The sequence below is a fragment of the Strix uralensis genome, chromosome Z (genome assembly GCF_047716275.1).
Source record: "Strix uralensis isolate ZFMK-TIS-50842 chromosome Z, bStrUra1, whole genome shotgun sequence".
Taxonomy (NCBI): Eukaryota; Metazoa; Chordata; class Aves; order Strigiformes; family Strigidae; genus Strix; species Strix uralensis.
In genome coordinates this window covers 47,021,290-47,040,917 of record NC_134012.1, presented here as the reverse complement: position 1 = coordinate 47,040,917, position 19,628 = coordinate 47,021,290, and positions in this window count along the sequence as shown.

The window sequence follows — 19,628 nt, the reverse complement described above, 5'->3', positions numbered from 1 at the left end:
AATCTATCCAAGTCCCTCTGTAGAGCCTCCCTATCCTCATGCAGATCGACACTCCCGCTTAACTTGGTGTCATCTGCGAACTTACTGATGATACACTCTATGTCCTTATCAAGAGCATCAATAAAGATGTTAAATTTTACATAAGGCATAAGAATAAACTGTAGAAAATACACCATAATTAAATAATATAAGAATTATATATCTGTTACCCACAGAAAAGAAATTTCCCTGGGTAATCCAGTCCTATGAAATCTGGGGAGGTACTAAAAATCTTGGAAACAATTTGACTGAGGTAGTTCCTCTGTGATGAGTACAGAATAATATATCCTTGTAGCTGTCTAAAGTAATATAACAAACTTCTATTACATTAAGCTTGCCTTAATAAATAGCTAAAAGGGTAGAATCTTTCAATTTAGATCCAATTCACCAGGTGTGAAATGCAATTGTTAATGTCTTCATAGCTACCTTTGCAAAATATGCGTGATGATCTTGGTTTGTTTCTGTGCCCTTCAACTATTGTAATTTGTTACAGCTTTATAGACAAGTCTGATTGACTTTAATGCTATTGATTTAAGTAGCATATTTTACATGAAAACCCCTTACCGTTGATACTAATTGTCCTCTGCTTTGGGAGGGTGGAAACAAGTGCACGGAAAAATGGCCACATCAATCTTAGTGATTTTCCATTGCCTAAGATTTTTCTAAACAGGCCACAATGCATGGCCAACAGGAGGACAATTGCATCACCACTATCCTTGCTTTGCTATTTATTACAAAGATTGTTTGACAATTTGACAGCTGTGGTACAAATGCAGGAAGGCACAGCATATTTTTTCATAAAGCAGAAAGCATCAGTCTTCAGATTTTTCAGTGATGTTTCTTTAATATCAAAAATATGGTGTGTGCATATATAGTTTTATACTTAGTAGTTCTGCATAGATTTGTTTTTCAGGCTAGCAAATAGAAAGATTATCACTGTCTGTTTGAGACTGGTGCACCCACTCTGACTGAGTTAACAATACTTTGGTTCAGGCATCTCAGACAAATAGGCCTGACTGAAATGAACCCTGTTGTGCAAACCTTGTGAACTCATGGTAAGGCACATCTTATCAAGAACTAATGCTCTGAGCCAAAACCGCAATACCCATCTGAGCTGGAACTAGACAGAACTAAAAATTGCTACGGTTGAACACCTGTGCATAAACCAAGAGGGAGTTTGACTATAAGGCAGTCACTGTATGCTACAAATACCGGCAGCCACCAGAGCCCATTGCTGCATGGCAGCAGGAGGCATGGCAATCTCCTCTTGATCAGGGATGCCTCTCAAGGTTACCCCTCGAGGCTTGAGAGATCCCTTACCTGGCATATGATGTCTACCACGAGAGATGATCTAAAAGATCTAGAAGTATATTGTATATAAGCTACTTATTTGACATGTAGTAAGTAGTAGATTCTTTGACCGCTGCTTAATCACTGTTTAATAAAACCTTTGGTTAACCCCACAACAATGGCTCCTCTCAGTAATTCTCCTGTGACACTATTTACAGTGGTGCTCAGACATTGTTAGTTACTTCTGGTTTTGCTGCAAGGAAGCTAGTTCATGCGCAAATTTCATTGTAAGTTACTATTGCATCAAAATTGAATATTCTAATATGGTTTTACTGCAATAAATTATGTTTTACTATAATGGTTTCTTAACATTGTAGGGAATGTGGTGTGGCTTAGTTCATCATGTAGTCAATGAATATCAGTGGTCTAGTGGAAATGGCACTGAGGGACCGGTCCTCAAATGGATGAAAGAGAAAAGGAATGGAAGCAAACCTCACACTGAAATGTGCTGAAAAATTTTGGATAAAAAGTTTCTCAGAAACATCCCATGCTTTCTGCAGTTTAGGTATAAAGGACTTCATTTGTGGATATTAGTTTGTCTGTGTTTCTCCAAATTAATTATCTTCTCTTACAAGAAGTAAATGCAATTGATGTGCCAAGAAAAAAATATCTCACATATGTCAAATTATTAATTCTCTTTTGTTGCATAGTATGAAGTTACGTAACAATTGAAGCTACTTTGATTTTAATTCTAGAGTAACCTTAAGGAAAAAATGTTAAATTGATAAAAACTTCTACTTGTGTTCTATTAATACATATTTAATACAGTGAAAGTGTTCCTGATACGTTAAGTAGTGTCAAAATTTTTCTTAAAATCGAACTGTATATTTTCATTAAGATCTGCATTTGATCTGGAACAGTTCCAGCAGCACTTGTATATGTATATTACCAAGTGGTTTGAGTACACCTACCTTGTACACAGAGCAAGATGGTTTTTAGCAGCAGTTGATTACAATATGCACTTGAATCAGCAAACCATCCGCAATCAACAGAATCAATTATTGTAAGTCTGTCTCCTTATTTTCCTTCTCTTTAGATGTAATTTATTTATTGTAATTTCTCCAAAGGATAAATAATTGTTTTTAATGCTAGGTGCATACTCAGTCCAATATTAGCTAAGGCAAAGTTGAGATTTCTTCAGATTTCCGTATCAGTAAACCCATGTTGGAACTCGTATGCTTTCCCTTACAATCACTAAGACTGATACAGACAAATAATAAATGTGACTATTTTGTTTTCCTTCCTATTGTAGTATGAGGATGACATGATTGTTTTTGTAAATGAGCATATTTTGTATTGTGTTTAGAATATCTTGAAATGTTTGTGCTTATTGCTAAGTGTCACTTTGGACAACTTTTGAGAATGCTTTCTCATTTTCTAGGGAAGCACAGAGGTCAGTCTCAAGAGTATTTCCTAATATGTAAGAGCATTGATTTTATATATAAAAGCATTAATTTTCATTTAGGATAAGGATGGTAGAGAATGGAATTAGGTGACCACTCGATTTCCTTTTGGTGTATATTTACATATTTTAACTAACGCTTCTTCACAGCAATCTTGTGATATAAACAAGCAAGGGAATCAGTGATGTTGGGCCTGATTCTTGACTGATTTCAATTAAAAAGTGTTGTATCCTTCATCTGAAAACTGAAGGGATGAGGAACATATTCCTTCCTGATGTCAGTGTGTGTGTAACAGGCTGCTAGATAAGGACTGCAAAAGCAAAGTAAAAAAAAAAAACAAAACTGTTTACAACTATCTAGTATGTAATTGAATGGATTTTCTTATAAAATATTTTTCTTCTATTTCAACTTTGTAATATATATTGTAGAACATACCACAGGGCATCTAGAAAGTGGACTTTAGACGCACTATGTCTATACTGGTGACATAATGGAGGAAATATTTCAGTGCTGTCTGGAGACATAGAATGAGGTCACAGTGGAGCAGAATGCTTCAGGAATATAAAATAATTTGTGCTACTTCATCCATTCCTCCATCTAACACCTCCAGATTTTTGCTTATCATAATTACTAACAATAGTGTTTGGTTCTGTAGGAGGACATAGTTGTTTAACACTTACTCTCATGAGAGTAATATTCTATGAGAGTAATATGGTATATTAGCATATTAGTGCAGTATTTAATTATAAAACTAGAAAAATAATACAAGGAATCGTGTAATTGCTTGTACAGAGACTGCATGACTGCATCTTTTTTGCTGTATTGAGAATGGCAAAATATCATCACTAAGGTTGCAGATTCTTCAGTTATATTCCGTTCAAGTATTTTAATAGAACGAAAACGCAAATGATTTGAGGAAAAAAGAAGTTAATGGAAGTTTGGAATGGTATTGGTATGTAATCATTTATTTTCTCTGCAAATGTTAACTGGTGTTTTACTAAAAGCTCAAGAGTTAGAGAATATCAGAATCCATTTGGGACTTGACTGTAATTGCAAAGAAGCATAATTGAGCGGCTGAATTCAGCTCTCTGTAAAGTCTGATGGATGTGCTGAATCCACACGACAGCTTAAAACTGTCCTCTTGGCAGTTGTAAGTGGGGCAAACTGTGTATTAACATAGTTAAAACACATCCATGTGTTCTTAAAGCAGCGTTCAATTCTGAAAGGTGAACATTCAATAATAAATGGTAGAGTTTTGCTCTAGAGAGCTCTAGCAGTTTTAAGGGGAAAGTAAGTGTTTGCTACTTCTAATGCCAGTTACCACTGCAGTGGGTGGGGTGTGGCATGCTGAGAAGTGTAGTCCAGGAATGAGCCTCCTCGGGTCCCGCGGGGAGAGTTCCTCTCTGTGTTTTATGACAGGGGCTTGGTGGATCTGGGGACTTAAGCCTAAAAAGTCACTGGTCTTGCACAAGAACTTGCTCTCTATATAGGATAAGCTGAAGTCCAGGTGTTTGCAGCTTTAGACCAGTGACTTTTTTGGTTGTTTCCCCCTGCCCTGTCCCAAATGTCTGTGTTAGTCTCCCTGTTACTCTGCCAGATTTTCTTGATCCTCTTTTTCTTTAGCTCTTTGGTTTGAACTGACTCCCAGACCTAGACCCATATATGGGCCTTCTCCTTAGCTCTAATTATGCAGCAACCTGCCACACCACATTTAAGTTTAGCTTCATGCACTGTGCTTATAGAGGTACTCACTACATGGCAATGCCTTCTGAATTCCTTTGCTGTTATCCCTCACTTATGTCACAGCTGGAACGAAAAACAGCTAGTTCATAGGCTTCTTGTAGCACAACCCATAATTCAGATTAGAACTGACCTTTCTCTGGGCCACTGTGACTTCCTCCCATCATACAAACCTGAACAGTAGCTATAGTCTTAACCTTTAATTGCTGCCACTTGATCTCAAGATGTGAGGCAAACTGACAGCAGCATTTGTAATATCCCAGTGACTCATGCTTGGTTGCAACTGTCAGTTTATCTCATCAGCTTCTTACCATTCCTTGTCTTCTTGTGATGATTGCATCTTACATGTCTTAGTTGAACCGTAAATTGTTATAGCCCAGTTAATGATGATAACAACAACAATTAGTTTAATTGGTCGTCTTCTGAATTTGTATGTTAAGTCTGTATCCTTGCCTTACCCATAAAGCCTAATCCTAGACTATCTGAGTGCTACTGAATGTGTTCTCTTAGTCCAAACTGATAGTGGCAGTCCACCTACTTACTTTCTCAATTTCTTCCTCACCCTAGGGTGTTTTTTCAGTTTCAATCCTGCTTAATGGTAGAGGGATGGGAGGAAGTAAGCATTCAGAGAACTGGATAGATAAAGAATCTCACTCCTGTATTTCAAAGGAAGCATCTTTTTCTTCTGTTTCCCAAATTCACATGTTTTGCCCTGCTTGATCTACCCCTTAAATCTTATCTCTTAAATCTTTTCTTGGCTCATACTAGTACTTGTGATTTCTTAAGTTCTTGTGTTGCTAGATTTCTATATTCAAAACTTTAAAGATAATAGGAATCATATTTAGCATCCACTGAAATTAAATGTCCATGGAGGTGAACAATGATTCTTAGAGTATAAGCTATCTCATCTCAAGTATTCTCATACACAGTTCAAAATTAAAATCCAAGGTTAAGTGTGTGCTGCAAGCATGTAAGGTGTCATTCTCTCTTCACCAAGAGACTAGCAGTGCTTGTAATTATAGGCTCCAATAAAATGAAAAGATCCAAAATTTGCTGGCAAAGCTTCAGTAATGTGTGCAAATATGAACTGCCGCTTCCAGGACAAATCTTACGGTTTGTTTTGCATGCATGTAAAATAAGGTAAGTGATGTGAGGAGCTACATACGTAAAATGTACATTCTCTTGGTAGCTCTGCATATTTTGAAACTTTTCAACTTGTTTCTCAGGCAATGAGTAAAATATTAAGAAAACAGACATTTCCAATTCATTCACACCATATATAAAATAATTTTCAAGTTCTTGTTTAGCCATTAGAATGGAGAATTACTAACATATAAATTTTTTTGTCTGAAGTGTAAAAACCTTATTAGCTCATCACTCACTAAACAGATAAGAAATCAAGCCTGGCTGTCAAGTTAAATAAAAAGCTGTAATTCTCAAAATAATGTTACCTGGTTTTGGTTTTTTGTTCAGATAGAAATCATCTTGCTTCAAACTATGTCTGTACTTCTTTTCCATTAGTGTTAAAAATGGTCCTGTACTCTGAGTCCATACTTTCAAGAAGTCACAGATATATATGGTTAGTTTCTTTAACACACAGTTGAAATGTTGCCAGAAGCAAATGTAAGTAAAAAACCCTGGCTAACTGAGGAGACTTCTGTCTGTTTTCATGTCTACAATAATTATACGTTCACTGGACAGTGGTCTAGAGTGTTATCCTCAGATGTTACGGAGAAGAAGCATTAAGTAAACAGCATAGCTTTAATCTGTTTCTTAGTATTGTCTGGCATTGCATTCTGGCCTTGTATCCTCATGCCCTGCTTTATTTTCTTCCTGTGGTTTTCTATTCCTATCCTTATTTTAATGTCTAAATGCTCTTAGAATTACCTCGGGAGCCCTGCTGCTAACAAGAAGGCAAGCTCTGTGTTTCTTGCTTGATATAGCTCCTGTAGATGAGTTCTGCTCAATTAATGTTGACAGAGACCAGAACAGTTTTCCAGAAGCCCTTGCTCATGCCCAAGGCCTACAGATGTTGAAAGCAATGATAAGCCTGTGTTTTCTGGCTTTAGTAAAATGAAAATTCTGAGAGAATATTCATCATTTCATTTCAAATATAAAGTATGGAGATGTAGAAAGGCTGAGCAGTAGCACAAAACCATGCAAACTGATGCTTTTAGAGAGCCAGACTGAGATTGAAGACTAGACTTGTTATAAATTAGGACACTTGGAATATACCTGTCAGTTTCTCTTCTGTTTTTTTTATCCTGTTGTGCTTTAAAAAGAAAGAACACATGCTACAGCCCTGTCCCTGAAACATGACAAGGTGGTTGCATTGCTGTGTTGACCAAGGTCATACTGCTGATTAAAATAGTATTCTGCAGGTGATTAATGTCTCTGGAGTGTGTGCTGGGAAGCTGTGGTGCTATTTTTATCTTAGAAATACTGTTCATGAGCCATTACCCTCATCCAGCAGTTAAAGTATAGCCATGATGAGATCAACTCTTTTCTGAAATTGTTTACCAGTTCTACCTCTTCCATGGAGCTGGAGTTGTTGCTATGGGTAGTTAAGCACCAAGCTGAGTTATGTCTCCCTGAAGATGAGACAATCAGGTTTTTGCCTACATAGCTAAAAATGAAGACATAGGAGTAACTCTACTGGTTCAGACTAAGTGACTGTCTGGCTCCAAGAGTCTGTTACTGGTCAGAGGTCACAGATGGATACCCAGGGAGGACTAAAAGGAGCTTGTGCATGTGATACTCTCCTCTGTCTCCTTCCCCCATTAGAGTAATCCCTTAGCTTCTGACTATTCCTCAGCTCCAGCGAAGTCAAAGTCTGTAGTTTGGTTTGTTAGTAAACCTCAGAAGATCTCATTAAAAAACCCTTGGGTCTTCCCTTGAACCCATATAAATTCTTTGTCATCTCTACCTGGATGAGGTAAGATCTCTCCTTTCTCTTTTCCAGAAGGTTTAGTAGTTCAATACTGGATGGGAGGAACAACTATGGCTAAACCCTTGATCTTATACTGTCAACACAGTTACGGGATTCTGGTAGTCTTCAACTGCACAGATTTTCTGAAATGTGCTATTTTGCATCTTCCTCTGTTCCCAGCTTTTTCGCCCCTTTTGCTAAATCATTGTGTGTACCTATGTGTATAAATTTTGATGGGCAAACAAACAGTCCTTTGCCCAAGGGATTAGGAAAGTTGTCTTGCACCCTTCCCACTGTGAAAAGCTCTTGCAGTGTTTTGGGTTTTTTTGTCAAAGCTGTTAAAGAAAGGGAAAGCATAACTAGGACTGGATCATTAATTAGCAGTTTGATAGTTTTACCTGTCTGGGGGAGAAAGGGGTGAAACCTAATTAACGTTATTGACATTTGCTAGATCACTTGCAATGTCATAAAATGCTCAGAATTAAAGATGAGGCTCCTCATGCAGCTGAATTCCTCACTCCTACCTTTGTTAAATACAGTTTTTAAAAATATGAATAGCTGTGCTCTTATTGTCATAAGAATGTTGCATAAGGGAAGTTCAGGTTCTCTTGTATACAGAAGAGATATGTGAATTAGAACATGAAGAGTAAGTTGTTGACTCTCACTGTGATTTTTGATGTTAGTATTCAGGAGTTTCTGAATTACGAATGTCATTACACTAAAAATAACTGATTCATTGTGACATATCAGTCAGCAGTAAAGTTATGTAAGTTCAGAGAAGACAGCATTTAAGATTAATATTTTAGGGCATGTGTGTTCTTAATACAAGTGACCGGTGTGACTGCCCAAGTTCAAGTATCTCAGATGATCTGGGCTACTACTCTGCTTTCAGTAGAAAAGCTCTGCTCTTAACAGTTAGAAATCAGGTGACTCAATGAAAAAATTGAGTGGGGATTTTTATCTGTTTTTATTAGGGAGACTTATTTTTCTGGCACTTTTTAAACACTCCTTATTCAGAAAAATACATTTAAAGACTTTCCGGACTTAGCCCTCTCCTTTTTGCATTCTGTTTGTATGTTTGGGCATATATTCATATGACAGTGATACATACAGCCTCTGCTCACACATCATGTGTTCCAGGCCTTGACCACCATGGTGACCTCCCCCAGACTCTCCAGTATGTCAGTGTCTGTCTTGTTCTGGGAGTGCAAAACTAGACACAGTATTCCAAATGTGGTCTTTTAAGTGTGGAATATTTAATTTGATTTAGCTTCCTGAACTGTTTTAATAAAATGTCCCAAATAATTCTGATTTTAAATGGAATTTGACCTCCAGTGCAGTTACCAAACAGATTGAGAGGTACGTGTGCATCATCTACCCTGTTTTGAGTAAAAGATCTTTTTTTTTTAGTATTGAGGCTTCAACTTGTGAATCCACAGCTCTCAGAAGTCAGAAAATGCTGTTCAGATTAAATGCTCAAGAGTGGAAGAAAGCTATGTCATATCTAGAGTAAGTACTTGTGATTCAGAATCTAGCTTTTCAGTGACTACAAATAAAGCTTATTCCAGGATTTAAGTCTTCCTTCACTCCCCTCTCCTGAGTTAAGGTTACCCCTCTAAGCTTTTAAAAATGTATTGACTTGATAGCAAGTGAACAATTTTATTTAAGGGTGACACATGCAAGCCTCAATTAGTTCAATCATGCTAGATAATGTAAAGGTAAAGACTAGATAATGTATAGGTAAAAACACCTATAAGCAGAGGTCTGCTGAGAATAACAGCAGTCACTTCTGAAGCCTTCAGATCCTGCAATACTCATCCTAGTACTTGCAACTTAAAATGCCATATCGCATTATGTGGATACTAACATGGATTGCTAGAAACAGGGAGATGATATCAAGATTCAAGTTTACTTTGAATCGGGGACTTGTTTGTTCCTCATACTGTAAGTGGTGACATCACATTTTTTAATTAAGTTGATGGCAAATACATGTGGACCCATAGTATGATGAATGGATGAAGTCTCGCCTTTCTTTTAAAGGCTGGGAAGGAAGTAGAGGGATTCTTGGAATATGTCTGGTTTTGGTATCTGCAGCTGCTGTTTCAGTTTGCATCTTTTTCAGTTATACTTTTGCAGTGCTGTTGATGACTCACATTCTGAATACCTCTTATTAAGATAAAGTAGCTTTGAGGTGGTGAATATGAGAATGTAGTTGTTAATCTGGAGAATGCTTAAGGGATATTGCTGGGGGAAAGACGAGTTATGATAGTTCTGGCAATATGCTATAGCTGCATACATCTCAGCTAGTTTTGTTGCTGGTCCTGCTTGTCATTAGATGTTTGGTTTTGGAAGGCATAATTATTTGCCATCTCTCAAGTGCAGTGAGATGCAACTGCAAATGCTATCTAAACTAAAGGTGGTAACAGAAAGAGAGTAGGGCAATAGCATTAAAAGTAAGATTAGTTTTTAACCTTGGTCCTGAAACTGGAGAATGGCTTATTCTGGCTTTCCAAAAATGTGAGTACTCTTTTTTCCTTTCTCTTTGCCTTGCCTTGCATTGACACCAAGAGGCTGATCCCAAAGAGTACGACATAAATGAGATTCCTTTGGATTCAAGGAATTTATGTTGGTCTTATTTGATACAAGTAAATACAGAGAGGGTAAGTAATTGTGCCTTCTCCTTTGTTATAGCTCAGAAATTTAAGTGCACACATCTGTGAGGCCTGCTTGCAATTCTGAATAATGAAACGTGCATCTTCATGGCCTTTAGGTTTGGTTTATTCAGCAAACATAACATTTAAATATGCGCTTTCCATTGAGAAAGTTAAATGCAAATTCATTTCCGTTAAACTAAGTAACTTTTCCTCTTTATGTAGAAGACTAAAGATATAGTCACCCTGTGAATAATCATGTGATGTGTACGGAAAACAAAAAAGGTTTTTCAGATATAGTAGACATGGCTGTATATTTTCTGGGACAGATCTGCTAACACATGGGAATGCCATTAAGGCAAAATGAGGAATAGGTCTACATTGTTCTGTGCTGGGTAAGTGGACCTCTCCACTCATAGGATATAGTATGGAGACAAATAAAATGCAATTATGATAAACAATTAATTTAACAAAGGTATTTGTATAGCAATCTTTCTTTAGAAATTGCAGTTGGCTGTGCTGCAGTTTCCAAGACAACAACCCCCTGAGAGTATCTCCTGGTTTTTTTTGTTCTGAGTTACTCTGTGGAACTCCTAAGATAAATGAATCAAGTGTCAGAAGCTGGTACAATTCTATTATACACCTTTTTAATAATGAAACCAAACCACTTCAGCAGACTAAGTCTAAAGTAAAACATGTTTTGATTCTAGATCAACTATGCATTTTACATTTCTTGCTAGGCATCTTTAAATAAATTAGCTATCATTTTTATTCATTTGCCTACAAAAATATATTATGTGATTATGTTTTTATTTTTAGAAACATTCTTATATCTGAAATATGTTAACACAAGAAGTGTCAGGCTTGGAAAATGTCTGAAGCATTTTCTACAAAAAAACCCAAAACTAAAAAGCACTCTTTACAGTAGAATCCAGGAGAACAGATTACAGTTTTACATCAGTTGTGTGTGGGATTTTATAATCCTTCACCGACTTGTCTTCAGAAATGCAAGTTCGCTTACACTCACAGGGATGAAAACTTAAATTCAGCTACATGTGAGAATAAGGCCTGACTCTTATTTTGTAGTAGTATGACTTAATGTGTTCGGGTTTGCTTATCTAAATGTTATAGCTGTCACATAGAATAGTAACATAGTAAATATGAAAAATATCAGTAAATCTGCAGTAGGTGAGAGAGCTTTCCAAAGTGTCAGATTCCACGTTGCACTGAACCTGTGTAACATGAACATAAAACACAAGCACTGCTACTTGATGTGAAAAGATCTCACACTTTAAAAAAATACTGTAAATGACTGCTTAAAATACGGGACAATATGAGTTTAAAACCACTCTCTATGGATCTAGCAGCACTACCATTCTTTACTGAAGACAAGTGTTTAAGTGTTAAGTGTCTTCTTTAATGAAGACAAGTGTTGCTGAAGACAATTATATTCTAAAAATGATAGTATTAAATCTGGCCAAGGATGTCAAGGGCAACAAAAAAAGCTTTTACAGATATGTCAGTGATAAAATGAAGACGAGGGAAAATGTGGGCCCTCTCCAGAAAGAAAAAGGAGACTTGATCACCTGGGATATGGAGAAGGCATACTCAGTGCCTCAGTCTTCACCAGCAAGGGCTCCCGCCACGCCACCCAAGTCACAGAAGCAGAGGTGGGGATGGGGAGAATGAAGAACTGTCCACAGTAGGAGAAGATCAGGTTCGAGACCATCCAAGGAACCAGAAGTCTATGGGACCTGATGAGATGCATCCACAGGTCCTGAGGGAACTGGTGGATGAAGTGGCTAAGCCACTGTCCATCATATTTGAGAAGTCGTGGCAGTATGGTGAAGTTCCCACTGACTGGAAAAGGGGAAACAATCCCCATTTTTAAAAAGGGAAATAAAGAGAACACAGGGAACTACAGGCCAGTCAGTCTCACCTCTGTGCCCAGCAAGATCATGGAGCAGATCCTCCTGGAAACTATTGCTAGGGCACATGGAAAATAAGGAGGTGACTGGTGACAGCCAACATGGCTTCATTAAGGGCAAATCGTGCCTGACAGGTTTGGTGGCCTTCTACAACAGGCTTACAGCATTGGTGGATAAGGAAAGAGCAACTGACATCATCTACCTGGACTTGTGCAAAGCATTTGACACCATCCCGCACAACATCCTTGTCTCTAAATTGGAGAGACATAGGTTTGATGGATGGGCCGCTCGGTGGAGAAGCAGTTGGCTGGATGGTCGCATTGAAAGAGTTGCGGTCAGCAGCTCAATGTCCAAGTGGGGAGCAGCAACAAGTGGCGTTCCTCAGGGGTCAGTATTGGGACTGACTCTGTTTAACATCTTTGTTGGTCACACAGACAGTGGATTGAGTGCACCCTCAGCAAGTCTGCTGATGACACCAAGCTGTGTGGTGTGGTAAACACGCTGGAGGGAAGGGATGTGCCATCCGGAGGGACCTTGACAGGCTTGAGACATGAGCCCGTGCAAACCTCATGAAATTCAAGAAGACTAAGTGCAAGGTTCTGCACATGGGTCGGGGCAATCCCAAGCACAAATACAGGCTGGGCAAAGAGTGGATTGAGAGCAGCCCTGCAGAGAAGGATTTGGAAGTAGCAGTGGATGGAAAACTGACTATGAGCCAGCAATGTGCGCTTGCAGCCCAGAAAGCCAACTGTATCCTGGGCTGCATCAAGAGAAGTGTGGCCAGCAGGCTGAGGAAGGGGATTCTCCCCCTCTCCTCTGCTCTCATGAGACCCCACCTGGAGTAGTGCATCCAGCTCCAGGGCCCCCAACATAAGAAGGAAGTGGACCTGCTAGAGCAGGTGCAGAGGAGGCCATGAAGATCATCAGGGGGCTGGAGAACCTCCCCTACAAGGACAGACTGACAGAGTTGGGGTTATTCAGCCTGAAGAGAAGGCTCCAGGAAGATCTTATAGCAGCCTTCCAGTACTTAAACGGGGCCTACAGGAAAGATGTGGAGGGACTCTTTATCAGGGATTGTAGTGAAAGGATGAGGGATAATGGTTTTAAACTGAAAAATGGTCAATTTAGATTAGATAGAAGGAAGAAATTCTTTATTGTGAGGGCGGTGAGACACTGGAACAGGTTGCCCAGAGAAGTTGTGGATGTCCTGTCATTGGCAGTGTTCAAGGCCTGGTTGGATGGGGTTTTGAGCAACCTGGTCTAGTGGAAGGTGTCCCTGCCCATGGCAGGGTGTTTGGAACTAGATGACCTTTAAGGTCCCTTCCAACCCAAACCTTCTTATCATTCTGTGATTCTATGATATTATTCTATGTTTAAACCACAGGATTATGGAATTACGTTATTCTTATTTAAATTTATTAATCTGAAATATTTACTAGCACTTGATTAAATGAATACAGTGGTGTTCTTCATGGCAAAACTTATCAAACACCTTACTGCTCCTGAGTGCTAAGAAAATAGGCTTGAATATGTGACTGGTGTTCAAATGTAATGGAGGAACTCTTGTTTTGTTTCATTGTTAATTGAGATGGTGGTACAGTAGTTTTGACTTCACTTCTCAGGTAGGGCTGACAAAGCCCCAGTTCATATTGAATCATCTCATATTGAATCTATTTATTGCAGAAGGGAGAGTTAAAAGTTACTCAAGTCCAGGGCAGAGATATCACATAAATTTCTGATGTGTAGCACTTCCTACATTCCTTCTTTGTTAAATCCCGCTAACATGCTGCCATTTCTAAATGTGAAATAGAAGAAACCATGTGGCTATGTTCCTCTGGAACAGCAGTTCTTACTGCAGTTGTAGAAACTTGATTTATATTAGACCCTAACCTCATTTTTTGAACCTTTTTGGACTTGAACTTAACAGTATTATGAGGTTGTGGGTTTTGGAGTAACTACTCAATGCTTATTTTCAGAGCAGAGGCTAAATAAAGTTAAGGCTTTGATCTTGCAGTGAAAGTACTAAAAGCTATTTTAATAGAGTCTTAAGAAAAATAAGTGAAAAATGAAGAGGCTTTTATGGTAAAAAGCACTTGCACTTCACATAATTTACTATAATGTCCTGCGTTTGACTGTGGCTGCTGGAAAATTATTTGATGCAAAACCAAGAACGATTACAAGATAATTACTTTTAAACACACTGAAGCCTGTCCTCAGACACTAGAGGGTGCAATAAAATCTTATTGCTGATGCCTTCAGAGATGTGAGCTACCTTGGCTTGGAGCTCTGGTTATAGATGGATTTCCTCTGTGTGGTTGTGCTGAGAAACTGCCATGGCTGAAATACACTCCTCTTAATGAGAATGTTCTCTAGAATACTACCTGTTGATTTACAATACGGGATGATGTTTGAATCCTAGTCTTAAAAGAAAAAACAGAGGCAGAAGAATACACACTAATTTGCATATTGCCCAGGCCCTCTCTTGTACTGAAATAATTTATTATTATTAATTTCTGCACCAGATAGATTTGACTGTAGGCTTATTTACTAATGGATGAAGTGGTGATGAAGATGGTATTTGAAATACTGCTTTCCCCGTGTGTTTAGGAACTGTATGTTTGCTGGGGAATACTCACCTGTGTCTGAAACACAGGTGAGTTTTCAGTTAAAGGTAAAGAATGTCATACTGAGTAGGCCTGTGTCTGCCACTGTTCTCTGGTAGTCTTTGCTTGAAATAAGAACTGAATTTGGTGCTTAATATTGAGCTGAGTCTTTGGGAAGGAGAAGCAGCGTAGGTAAAAGGCCACACACAGTTGTGGAGGAGCGGCTCAGAAGTATGAGCTCACAGCAGCCACACTAGTGTCAGAAGGTGAGAAGACCACAATGAATGACAAAGGGGTGGGCTGTAGCATGAATTTTAGAGGCTGTTGTGGTGCCATTGCACATTCTAGAATCTTCCACTGGAAAATTCACCGCAGAATGTAGCATAGCAACCATTGCACTGTGGCTAAAATAAACTCTCCATGCTTTCTTGAGTACAGAAACTTCTAAGTTTGAACTCATGGCCTGACAGTTAGCTGCTCACTGGTATTCACAGAATCACAGGCTGGTTGGGGTTGGAAGGGACCTCTGGAGGTTATCTGGTCCAACCCTTCTGCTCAACCAGGGACACCTACAGCCAGTTACCCAGACCATGTCCAGAAGCTTTTGAATATCCCCAAGGATGCAGACTCCACAACCTCCCTGCATAACCTGTGCCAGTGCTCAGTGATCCTCACAGTAAAAGTGTTTTGTGATGTTCAGAGGGAACCTTCTGTGTTTCAACTTGTGCCCATTGCTTCTTGTCCTGTTACTGGGCACCACTGGAAACAGCCTGTCTCCATCCTCTTTGCACCTCCCTTCAGGTATTTATATGCATTAACAAGATCCCCTTGAGCCTTCTTTTCTCCAGGCTGAACAGTCCCATCTCTCAGCATTTCCTCATAGGAGTCACAGAATCACAGAATCATCTAGGTTGGAAAAGACCTTGAAGATCACCTAGTCCAACCATCAACCTAATACTGACAGTTCCCAACTACACCATATCCCTCAGTGCTACGTCAGCCCAACTCTTAAACACCTCCAGGGATGGGGACTCCACCACCGCCCTGGGCAGCCCATTCCAACACCTAATGACCTGTTCTGTAAAGAAATGCTTCCTAATATCCAGTCTAAACCTTCCCTGGCACAACTTGAGGCCATTCCCTCTTGTCTTATCGCTTGTTACTTGGTTAAAGAGACTCATCCCCAGCTCTCTGCAATCTCCTTTCAAGTAGTTGTAGAGGGTGATGAGGTCTCCCCTCAGCCTCCTCTTCTCCAGACTAAACAACCCCAGTTCCCTCAGCCGCTCCTCGTACGACCTGTGCTCCAGACCCTTCACCAGCTTCGTTGCCCTTCTCTGGACATGCTCGAGTCATTCAATGTCCTTTTTGGAGTGAGGGGCCCAAAACTGAACACAGTCATCAAGGTGCGGCCTCACCAGTGCCAAGTACAGGGGTAAGATCACTTCCCTGTCCCTGCTGGCCACGCTATTTCTGATGCAGGCCAGGATGCCATTGGCCTTCTTGGCCACCTGGGCACACTGCTGGTTCATGTTCAGCCGGCTGTCAATCAACACCCCCAGGTCCCTCTCTGACTGGCAGCTCTCCAGCCATTCCTCCCCAAGCCTGTAGCGCTGCTGGGGGTTGTTGTGGCCCAAGTGCAGCACCTGGCATTTGGCCTTATTGAAACTCCTACAGTTGGCCTTAGCCCATCACTCCAGCCTATCCAGGTCTCTCTGCAGAGCCTCCCTACCCTCGAGCAGATCAACACTCCCACCCAACTTGGTGTCATCTGCAAACTTACTGAGGGTGCTCTCGATCCCCTCGTCTAGATCATCAGTAAAGATGTTAAACAGGAGTGGCCCCAAAAACAAGCTCTGGGGGACACTTCTCCAGAAGATTCTGGAGAGATGCTCCAGACCCTTCATCACCTCTGTGGCCCATTGCTGGACTCTGTCTACTATGTCCATGTCTCATTGGTGCTGGGGAGCCCAGAATTGGACACGGCACTCCAGGTGTGACCTCACCAGCGCTGAGTAGAGGGGAAGGATCACCTTTCTCGGCCTTCTGGCAACACTCCCCCTAATGCAGCACAGGATGCTGATGGATTTTTTTGTGCCACAGGGACACATTGCTGGCTCATGGTCAGCTTGGTTTCCACCAGGACCCTCAGGTTCTTTTCTGTAAAGCTGCTTTCCAGTTGGTGGCCCCCAGCATGTACTGGTGCATGGGGTTGTACCTCCCCAGTTGCAGAACTTTGTACTTCTTGTTTAATTTTGTGAGGTTCCCATGAGCCCATTTTCCAGCATCCTTTGTAAAGAAGTATAGATCCTCTTTTTCAGAAAAGGTGATAAAATTACAAAAATATTTCTAGAGGTAAATAATACAGCATTTTTCGTAAAAACTCCACCAGATTTTGGACTACTTCACCAGAAGATAAGGGTATGCGTTTTCTTCTGCTTTCTTGCAGACTTGGATCATCACATACCAAGCTCACCTTTCTCAGCTCTTTTATCTTTATGAAATATAAGGAAATTATATTGAAGAGCTTCAGAAGGCCATGCTAAATGAAAGTAAATTTCCAGTGTAGTATTTCTTATAGCATAATGAGCATTTATCTCAATGTGTGTTATAGAACTCTGAACTGGACCTCTGAAATTATAATTTATAGCATTATGAACTGAAACAGCCCCTTCAAGACAGTGTTTGAAGGACTTCATGTTTAGAATTTTCCCCTGATTAATCCAGCCCTTTAACCTGTGACCTAAAACCATGCTGATGGAGAGATATGGTGGTGAGAATAGTATATGACCTGAAAATATGCATAGCATTGTATGATACAAATATGGTTAGAATTTAATCTGTGTGTTTTAAGGTAAAAGTTTTCTATATATATATCAGTTGGGAAGAGGGACTGTTGAAAACCAAAGAAATATTTAAATAATAAGTGAGATAATGCATGATGAAGTTTGTGCTTATTAATTTGTTTTGCTGATTTTTGTACCATTTTTAGCTGTGGCAGAAGGAGCAGTATTTTGTGACAGATACATATTATTGAGTCTTCAGCAACAACCTTCCCTGAATGCAGGAAATAACATGCACTTCCAACAAATTCCTGTAAATGTGTTTGATTAGTAATTGATTTTCAGGAAACTGACAGAATGCCTTTCAGGCTCTGGAGCCATTTTCTCAGGATGTCATCCAGATCACTTTCAAATATTCATGATTTTAATTTCTATTCTTTCAGATAAAGAATGTTACAGATCTGTATGGTGGAAGATATGCTGCACAGAAGAAAAAGTTTGGAAAGATTATAAGGAAGTTCAACACAGTGTAGTTCAGAACTGCTTTTTAATCTGCTCTTGGTTGTCATTATGTGTAAGTTTCCCTTCCATGACTAGAAGAAGCAGTAAAAAAATGTTGACTTCCAAACTGATTCCCTCTGACACTTATGCTAGAAAAACATGGGTGAAATATAGAAAGGCAGTTTAAATGAAAACTTAGATGCTAGTGCATGAGATGTAGCTTGCAAAGAGGGCCTGTGTATGTATTTTACTCCTTTGTTTAGTCCTCTGTTCTTTTGGTGCAGGTATAGTTTGAAGATACCCATACTCCATAACTGTATTATGAGGCTGTGGTTTTTGGAGTAACTACTCAATGTTTATTTTCAGAAGTAGTCACTTAAGGCTTTGATCTTGCAGTGAAAGTACTAAATGCTATTTTAATAGAGTCTTAAGAAAAATAAGTGAAAAATGAAGAGGCTTTTATGGTAAAAAGCACTTGCACTTCACATACTTTATTATAATGTCCTGCGTTTGACTGTGGCTGCTGGAAAATTATTTGATGTAAAGACAAGAACGATTACAAGATAATTACTTGTAAACACACTGAAGCTTGTCCTCAGACACTAGAGGGTGCAATAAAACCTTATTGCTGATGCCTTCAGAGATGTGAGCTACCTTGGCTTGAAGCACTGAGGTGGCTTTTGTTGACGGAATAGAAGCCTTCCAGTGCTGAGAAGGTTCCTGAGAAGACAGAGCCACACTCTTTTCTGAGATGCACATCAGGAGATAGTGATCATAAATTAAAACAGTGACGCTTCTAACTCGATATAACGAAAAAAGTCACTATAGGGGATAATGGAGTGGTAGAACAGGTTTTCCAGAGGGCTTGTGGTATCTCCATCTCAGGAGGTTTTAAAAACCTAACTAAACAAAGCCTGGAGCATTCTGATCTGAATTCAGTATTGACTCTGAGCAGGAGGCTGGACTTCTGACATCCCTTCCAAGCTGAGTGATTATATGTTCTCTGTCATGTGAAACAAAACATTTATACAGTGAGAAATATTTCACCTTCTCATACTCTTATCCCCGTAGGCAAAAATTGGAGTGGTTGAAGAAGGTGTTATGAAAGTTTTAGAAATCTTTAAAAGTTTGATGCGTAAGTGTGTACTAGATTCCTCTGCTTTAAGTTTGACATTAAAGCTGTATTGATTTATAGTGGAGCTGTCAGAAGGTTTAAGATTTGTCAGAAATTGTCTTGGATGCGTGCTGTAACTGGAATAACCTTACTTTTTTACTTTTGTTAGTACTCTGTGTTTATTTCTGCTACAACAATTGTAGTAGAATTGAATTTTCAGTCTTTCTTGTAAATCTCCTTTCAGAATTTCGAGGGTAGGAGCTGAACTGAGGATATGAATCCATTAATATCACAGTTAAACAAAAATCAGCGTAAGATTCATTTGACAATTATATTTAGACCACCAAGTTAAATTTGAGGGATGTATATCTAATAACAATATTGACAGCTATGTCTTAAAACTATTATGATATATTGATAGAGTGTTTTCAAATGCCATACAAGTAATTTCACTGAAGTCAACAGAGGTACAAAGATTTATCTTAGCTGAGGATCTGCAGACATAAATAAAATCTGTTCTTGTTTGACTGCTGTAAAAATTTGATGTTCTTGTTTATTAAAAGGTAGTCAATCTTGAATGTTCCAATCAT